Source organism: Coffea eugenioides, chromosome 11, assembly GCF_003713205.1.
Source record: "Coffea eugenioides isolate CCC68of chromosome 11, Ceug_1.0, whole genome shotgun sequence".
Lineage (NCBI taxonomy): Eukaryota > Viridiplantae > Streptophyta > Magnoliopsida > Gentianales > Rubiaceae > Coffea > Coffea eugenioides.
The window spans coordinates 38866445-38873531 of record NC_040045.1 but is presented as its reverse complement, the minus strand read 5'-3'; positions in this window follow the sequence as shown (position 1 = coordinate 38873531).

Below are 7087 nucleotides of genomic sequence, written 5' to 3'. Positions count from 1 at the left end.
GTTTTCTCGACTGTGTGAGTTTGTGTTCTGCGTGTATGGAGGGACGACAAATGCCACTGTTTACGGTTTGGTGATGGTTTTATTCAGGTATGTTGGGCGGCGGAGGGGATTTGGAGGGAAAAGATTGTGGGGACACGTGTTCAAAGGCTATTGAGTCTGTTACTGGTTAGTTACCTTTTTTTTTTTTTACAAATTATTTTTCTTCACATTGAATAGTTACCCATGCATTTTCACCTCTTTTTTTGGGCAAATATAGGATTTGTCCATGTAATAGTTTCATTTTTTTTCTTTCTTGAAATGAGCTATAGAATTAGTTATCTTGGATATATTTTTGAGAAAATGACATCAATTTTTTCTCACATTTTATCTATGTTAAAATTTAGTTTCTCACATACAAAATAAAGCATATTATCCTCTCACAAATCCAATATATATATATATATATATATATGTCTTTAAGCACATATTCGTTGTAAAACTCGTGTGTATCGGATTTTAGGAATTTAAAGGGCAAAATTAGAACTTAATCAGATTCTCTCTCTCTCTCTCTCTACTAGTCTATGACTTCTTTAAGCCATTTTTACCATTATTTTTTCCTTATAAAAATTTTAAAATCCTCATGATATTGAAGAAAACCTCCACAGTCCAAATATTTGTCAAACAAACCAAAACGTTGATAAGAAGAAATATGAATATGATAATTGGTATAGTAGTTGAATATTTAGAGTCCAAATATTTTCTAAAATAAATATGAATTTGTAAGAAAATACTTATTAGTTCTTTATTGAATTATTCATGCTTAGTGAACCTATACAAGTAAACAGTTATTAAATAAATAATAATCTATAGTTCCTTCTTCTTTCTTCTATATTTACCATCACACGAATTTAGTAATCATGAGTAACAAATAAATAGTTTTTCCATTTTCGAGCCTTTACCGATAAACACAAGTGCTTTTCACTGCTATGCACCGCCTTAGTATTTTTGTTACTCCACTGATATGCTGATCATTCTCTTCTTATCAGTTATTACTCCTACACTTATCAACTCCTTTCATAAACTGCATGGTTTTGTATAGAGTTACTGTAAATCCATGCAAAGAAACTTACTACTACTAGTTCTCAGGTCCTAAACAAACATCTTTACTAAGCTGAACTACCAAACAACGTTGTAGTTAAGCACTCTAATCCTTTGCGAACGCTTCCACTTTCCAAATCTCTAATAGGTTTCCCTGATCTTTAGCATAACCACCACTATTTATAGTCATGTAGATTAATGCCCTAACCTTACATATTTTCTTCCGGCATTCAAAACTTCAGGTATTTATCTAAGTGCTCTCATTCTTTCTTTTTTTTTTTTCCCTTTTTCCAAGTTCTTCAGCTAGGATTACATAAATAGTAGTGCTAGATTCAATATATTTGAATAAGATATCGATTGGTAAACTTTAGATATTTATTGGATTTGCAGCAAGATATTGGTAGTGGTTGATTAATGGCTCGAGATTGTTGTCAGGAATCATAAGTGATGCGACGTAGTTTTGGAAAATTGCGGCGTCGTTTTGGAGATTGCCAGGGGAAATAAGTAGTGCGACGTAGTTTTGGCTATGAGTTCAGATTCTTGCGCGAAAAGATGCCGTTGCACTGAAAGTTAGTTAGGAAATCTGTTATGCTTGTTTTAGTTAGTTACAAGTCGGTTAACATTGATGCAGTGTAAATAATGCTATAAATAGCAAAAGGAGTGTAGTAGGCGGCAGTCAGATTCATAATCAGAATTTTCAAATGAAAATATCTTTTCATTCTTCTCAATTCTCTCTCAGCTCATGAACACCCCTCCCTCTTTTTCTTCTTCTGCAATCTATCAGGTTAAATCCTGACAAGTGGTAATCAGAGCCTTCAATCCTTGGTGGAATTCGCATACCTTTCGATGACAGATGGTACTAGACTCAAGAATTTGGATGAACAACTCAAGAAACTTGAGACTAGGGTTCAAATTCAAGTCGATTCCATGCAAGCAGAGCTACAGGAAACTCGAACACATGTAGATACCAAAATGGAGGAGCTCGATAAGAAGATTGATGCATTAATGGCAGGAATGGAGACGAAGTTGACTTCATTTCTGCAAGCTCTCAACACAGACAAAGTAGCTGCACCAGGGGAATCTCCTCCACAAGAGAAGACTCCTTTATTGTCCAATCCGCATGTGAGATGCAGAGAATGGGTTGATCAGTCAGCTGCAAGCAAGGAGCGCAAGGTTACAGTTCCAAATCCTCCTAAGGTAGATCTTCCTTTCTTTGAAGGAGACAGACCTCAGGAGTGGATCCGAAAATGTGAGAAATACTTTCTCATTCATCAACTTCCTGAGGACCAGAAATTGGAAGTAATGGAGATGCATCCGGTAGGGAAAGCAGAAATATGATTTCAAGGAGTCAAGAGGAGCAAGGGAAGAATTCTGCGAATTGTTGAAGAGGAGGTTTGGAGATCGAAAAAAATGAGATGAGGTGGAGGAATTCAATAAACTCCACCAAACCAGCACTGTCAAGGACTACCAGGAGAGATTTGAAGAACTGAGCTCTTTGATGTTAGTAAGGGACCCTCACCTCTCTGAATCTTACTTTGTTTCCTGTTTCATCAGTGGCATTAAAAAGGAAATCAGACCTATGGTTAAGATGTTGAAGCCTAATACCTTAATTGAGGCTTTTGAGATTGCAGAATGGCAGGAACAATCACTGGCATTGAATGATAGGTATGCCAAAAACACTAGGAACTGGGAGCCTGGGGAAAACTCAAGGCCCTTCAGTCCCTTGTCAACAGCCAACACAGGGGGAAAGGTTTCAGAACCACTTGGCCAAAAGAAGGTAATTTCTGAAAGCACTAACATGGACAGTAGGAAGATCTCTCCTCAGGAGATCTTGCGCAGAAGGAACAATCACCTGTGTTTTAAGTGTGGGGAGAAGTTCAGTCCTGGTCATCAGTGCAAGTATAGGCATCTGAATTTCATTCTGGAAGAAGATGAAGAACCTGAATTTCTTGATGCCATTGGGGAGCAGGATGAGTATACGGGCCACCCAGGGAAATCAGTAGATGTGTCCTTGCATGCATTGACCACCTCGATCAAGAGAAAAACTCTAAAATTGCAAGGGGTGTTGAAGGGCAAAACTATATCTGTTCTGGTTGACACTGGCGGCACTAATAGTTTTCTGAATTCCATAGTACTGAATATCATGACCTTAAGAACAGCTAAGATGACACCACTAAGGGCCACAATTGCTGATGGAACCACCATTTCCAGTGAGCTGTTTTGCCCCAATGTGACATGGAGCATCCAGAGGTATAACTTCAGCTTTCCTTTGGTAATTATGGAACTAGGGATATGGGATATGATACTTGGAGTAGATTGGATGGTGCAGTACAGTCCTATCACATTCGATTTCAAACATCTGAGGATTAAACTCTCAAAAGAAGATGGGGAAATGGTATTGAAAGGAGCAGCTGAGCAACCCTCAATGAAGCTGATCAGAGGAAAGGCAATAAAGAAATTCATGCAGCAGAAACACAGAACCTTGGCATCAATCTGTTCAATGCCTGAGAATAGCAACTCAGATGATGTAAGTCCACTTCCTAGTGAAATCTCAGAATTACTGCACCAGTTCTCTGATGTGTTTGCTGAACCTACACAATTACCACCTGAAAGAGCTCATGACCATACCTTTGAAACCAAGGGCTCAACCCTTTAAACTCAGACCTTATAGGTATCCACACTCGCAGAAAACAGAAATTGAAAACCAAGTGTCTAACATGCTTCAAACTGGGATCATTAAGCCCAGTACTAGCCCATTTTCTTCTCCTGTCCTACTAGTCAAAAAAAAAAAAAAGAAAGTACCTGATGTTTCTGTGTAGATTACAGGTTTCTAAATTACCTCACCATCAAAGATAGGTACCCTATTCCCAATATTGAAGAGCTCTTAGATGACCTATTTGGCTCTAAGTTTTTTAGCAAGATTGACCTTAGATCTGGTTATCACCAAATCAGAGTCAAGGCTTGTGACATCCATAAGACAGCATTTCAAACCCACCAAGGCCATTATGAATTCCTAGTTATGCCTTTTGGCCTCACTAATGCCCCTGCTTCTTTCCAATCCCTCATGAATGAGATCTTCCAGTCTGGCCTCAGAAAATTCATACTTGTCTTCTTTGATGACATACTCATCTACAGTCCAGGCCTGCAATCACATGTAAACCACCTGAGAACAGTGTTGAAAATTCTTAGATCTCACCAGTTGTATGCAAAGATGTCCAAGTGCATGTTTGCTCAACTGAGAGTGGAGTACTTGGGCCATATCATATCCTACAATGGGGTTGAAATGGATGCTACTAAGGTTGAGTGCATAAGAGCCTGGCCAGTGCCTGAGACTGTTAAGGCTTTGAGGCGATTTTTGGGCCTTACAGGCTATTACAGGAGGTTTGTACAAGGTTATGGGTAGATCTGCAAGCCCTTGACTGAATTGTTGAGGAAGGACTCCTTTGGTTGGAATGAATCAGTAGCCACAACCTTCCAGAATCTGAAGGATATCATGAGTACCACTCCTGTGCTAAGAATGGCAGATTTTTCTAAGTCATTTGTAGTGAAAACTGATGCTTGTAGTGAAGGCATAGGTGCTGTGCTGATGCAAGAGGGGCAACCCATAGCTTACCTCAGCAAAACCTTAAGTCCTAAGAACTTGGGGCTATCCATATATGAGAAGGAGTTGTTGGCCGTGGTAATGGCAGTGACAAAGTGGAAACACTATCTGCTGGGATATCATTTCATCATAAGAACTGATCACCAGAACTTGAGATTCTTGTTGGAGCAAAGGCTGAATATACCCCTGCAGCATAAGTGTTTAACAAAACTCTTAGGCTTGGATTATGAAATCCAATACAAAAAGGGAGCTGAGAACAAAGCTGCTGATGCCTTGTCCAGGAGGGGATTTCAGGAGAAGGATTCTGCAGGAGGAGCCTGTGACAGTGAAGATCCTAAAAGGGTAGTCTGTGTCATCTCTTGCATTAAGCCCTAATGGTTGGTAGATGTATCTGAGAGCTATGAGGGTGACTCGTCATGCCAAGAGAAGATTGCACAATTGCTGATAGATCCTACTTCTGTTGCTGACTATGCGTATTCAGATGGTATCTTAAGGGTCAAAGGAAAGATTTATGTTGGGGATCAGGGTAATTTGAGGAACCAAATCCTTCAAAAGTTGCATTCTTCTGCAGTAGAGGGCCATTCTGGCCAGCTGGGGTGCCTGAAGAGACTAGGCACAGTCTTCTACTGGCCTGGGATGAAGAAAGATGTAGTTGAATTTGTCAAACAATGTGATATCTGTCAAAGGAACAAGCATGAGAATGTTCATTTTTCTGATTTATTGCAACCTCTGCCAGTACCCAACCAAGCATGGTCGCCGATCAGTATGAATTTTATTGAGAGTTTGCCAAATTCTGAAGGTGCTGACACGATATTGGTGGTTGTGGACATGTTCACAAAATTCTCTCATTTCATTCCCCTCAAGCATCCCTTTTCAGTAGTGGAGGTTGCCAAGCTATTCTTAACACATGTTTTCAGACTCCATGGATTACCAGATGTGATAGTCTCAGATAGGAACAAGCTCTTCACCAGTCTTTTTTGGCAGGAGTTGTTTAGACTGGTGGGAACTCGCTTAAATCTCAGCTCAGCCTACCATCCCTAAACAGACGGTCAAAGTGAATGTGTTAATCAGTGTGTGAAGACATACTTAAGGTACATGAGTAGTGATAGACCTCAGAAGTGGAAGTCATGGCTGCCTATGGCTGAGTGGTGGTATAACACTAACTATCACACTAGCCTTAAAATGACCCCATTTGAGGCCCTCTATGGTTACACACCTAACCAGCTGCATTTGGGGTGCATTTCTGATACTATTGTTCCTGCAGCTAGTGATCTTGTTCGTGATAGGCAGGCTGTGTTGCAAATTCTTCGCCAGAACCTGACTCAAGCGCAGCAGCAAATGAAATTTTTCGCAGATAAGAAGTGGAGTGAAAGAGCTTTGGAAGTGGGCGACATGGTTTATTTGAAGCTTCAACCTTACCGCCAACAGTCTGTGGAAGTTAGGCATTCCTTGAAGTTTGCCTCTAAGTATTATGGTCCTTTTCTTGTCCTTGCTCGTGTGGGAGAAGTGGCTTACAGATTGGGGTTATCTCAGGGTTCCAGAATCCACCCTGTGTTCCATATTTCTATGTTGAAGAAGAAGTTGGGAGGTTCTCAAGTAGTCATGCCTGCATTGCCATTAGTGGGTCCGGATGATCAGATTCAGGTTGCTCCTGAAATGGTACTCAAGAGGAGGGCCATACTGCAAAACCACCAACTAGTGTCACAAGTCTTGATCAAATGGATCAATCTGGGATTCGAAGAAGCCACTTGGGAGGACCTTGATTTCATCAAACACCAGTTTCCAAACTTCTAACCTTGAGGACAAGGATGCTCTGAAGGTGAGGGTATTGTCAGGAATCATAAGTGATGCGACGTAGTTTTGGAACATTGCGGCGTCGTTTTGGAGATTGTCAGGGGAAATAAGTAGTGCGACGTAGTTTTGGCTGTGAGTTCAGATTCTTGTGTGAAATGGTGTCGTTACACTGAAAGTTAGTTAGGAATCTGTTATGCTTGTTTCAGTTAGTTACAAGTTGGTTAGCACTGATGCAGTGTAAATAATGCTATAAATAGCAAAAAGAGTGTAGTAGGCGGCAGTCAGATTCATAATCAGAATTTTCAAATGAAAATATCTTCTCATTCTTCTCAATTCTCTCTCAGCCCATGAACACCCCTCTCTCTTTTTCTTCTTCTGCAATCTATCAGGTTAAATCTTGACAATTGTCCATTAGGGTTTCGTTTTAGGCCAACAGAGGAAGAATTAATAACCCTCCTCTGGTTCAAGGCTACAAACCAGCAGCAGTATATCACGGATGTTGTCCCGGAGAAGAAACTCTACAGTGTTGATGCCTGCCCTGGAATATTTTTGCCGAAGATGATGTTCGCTGGGAATTGTCTGATGACAGTGGAAAGAAGCGTATGAAAAGGGTGA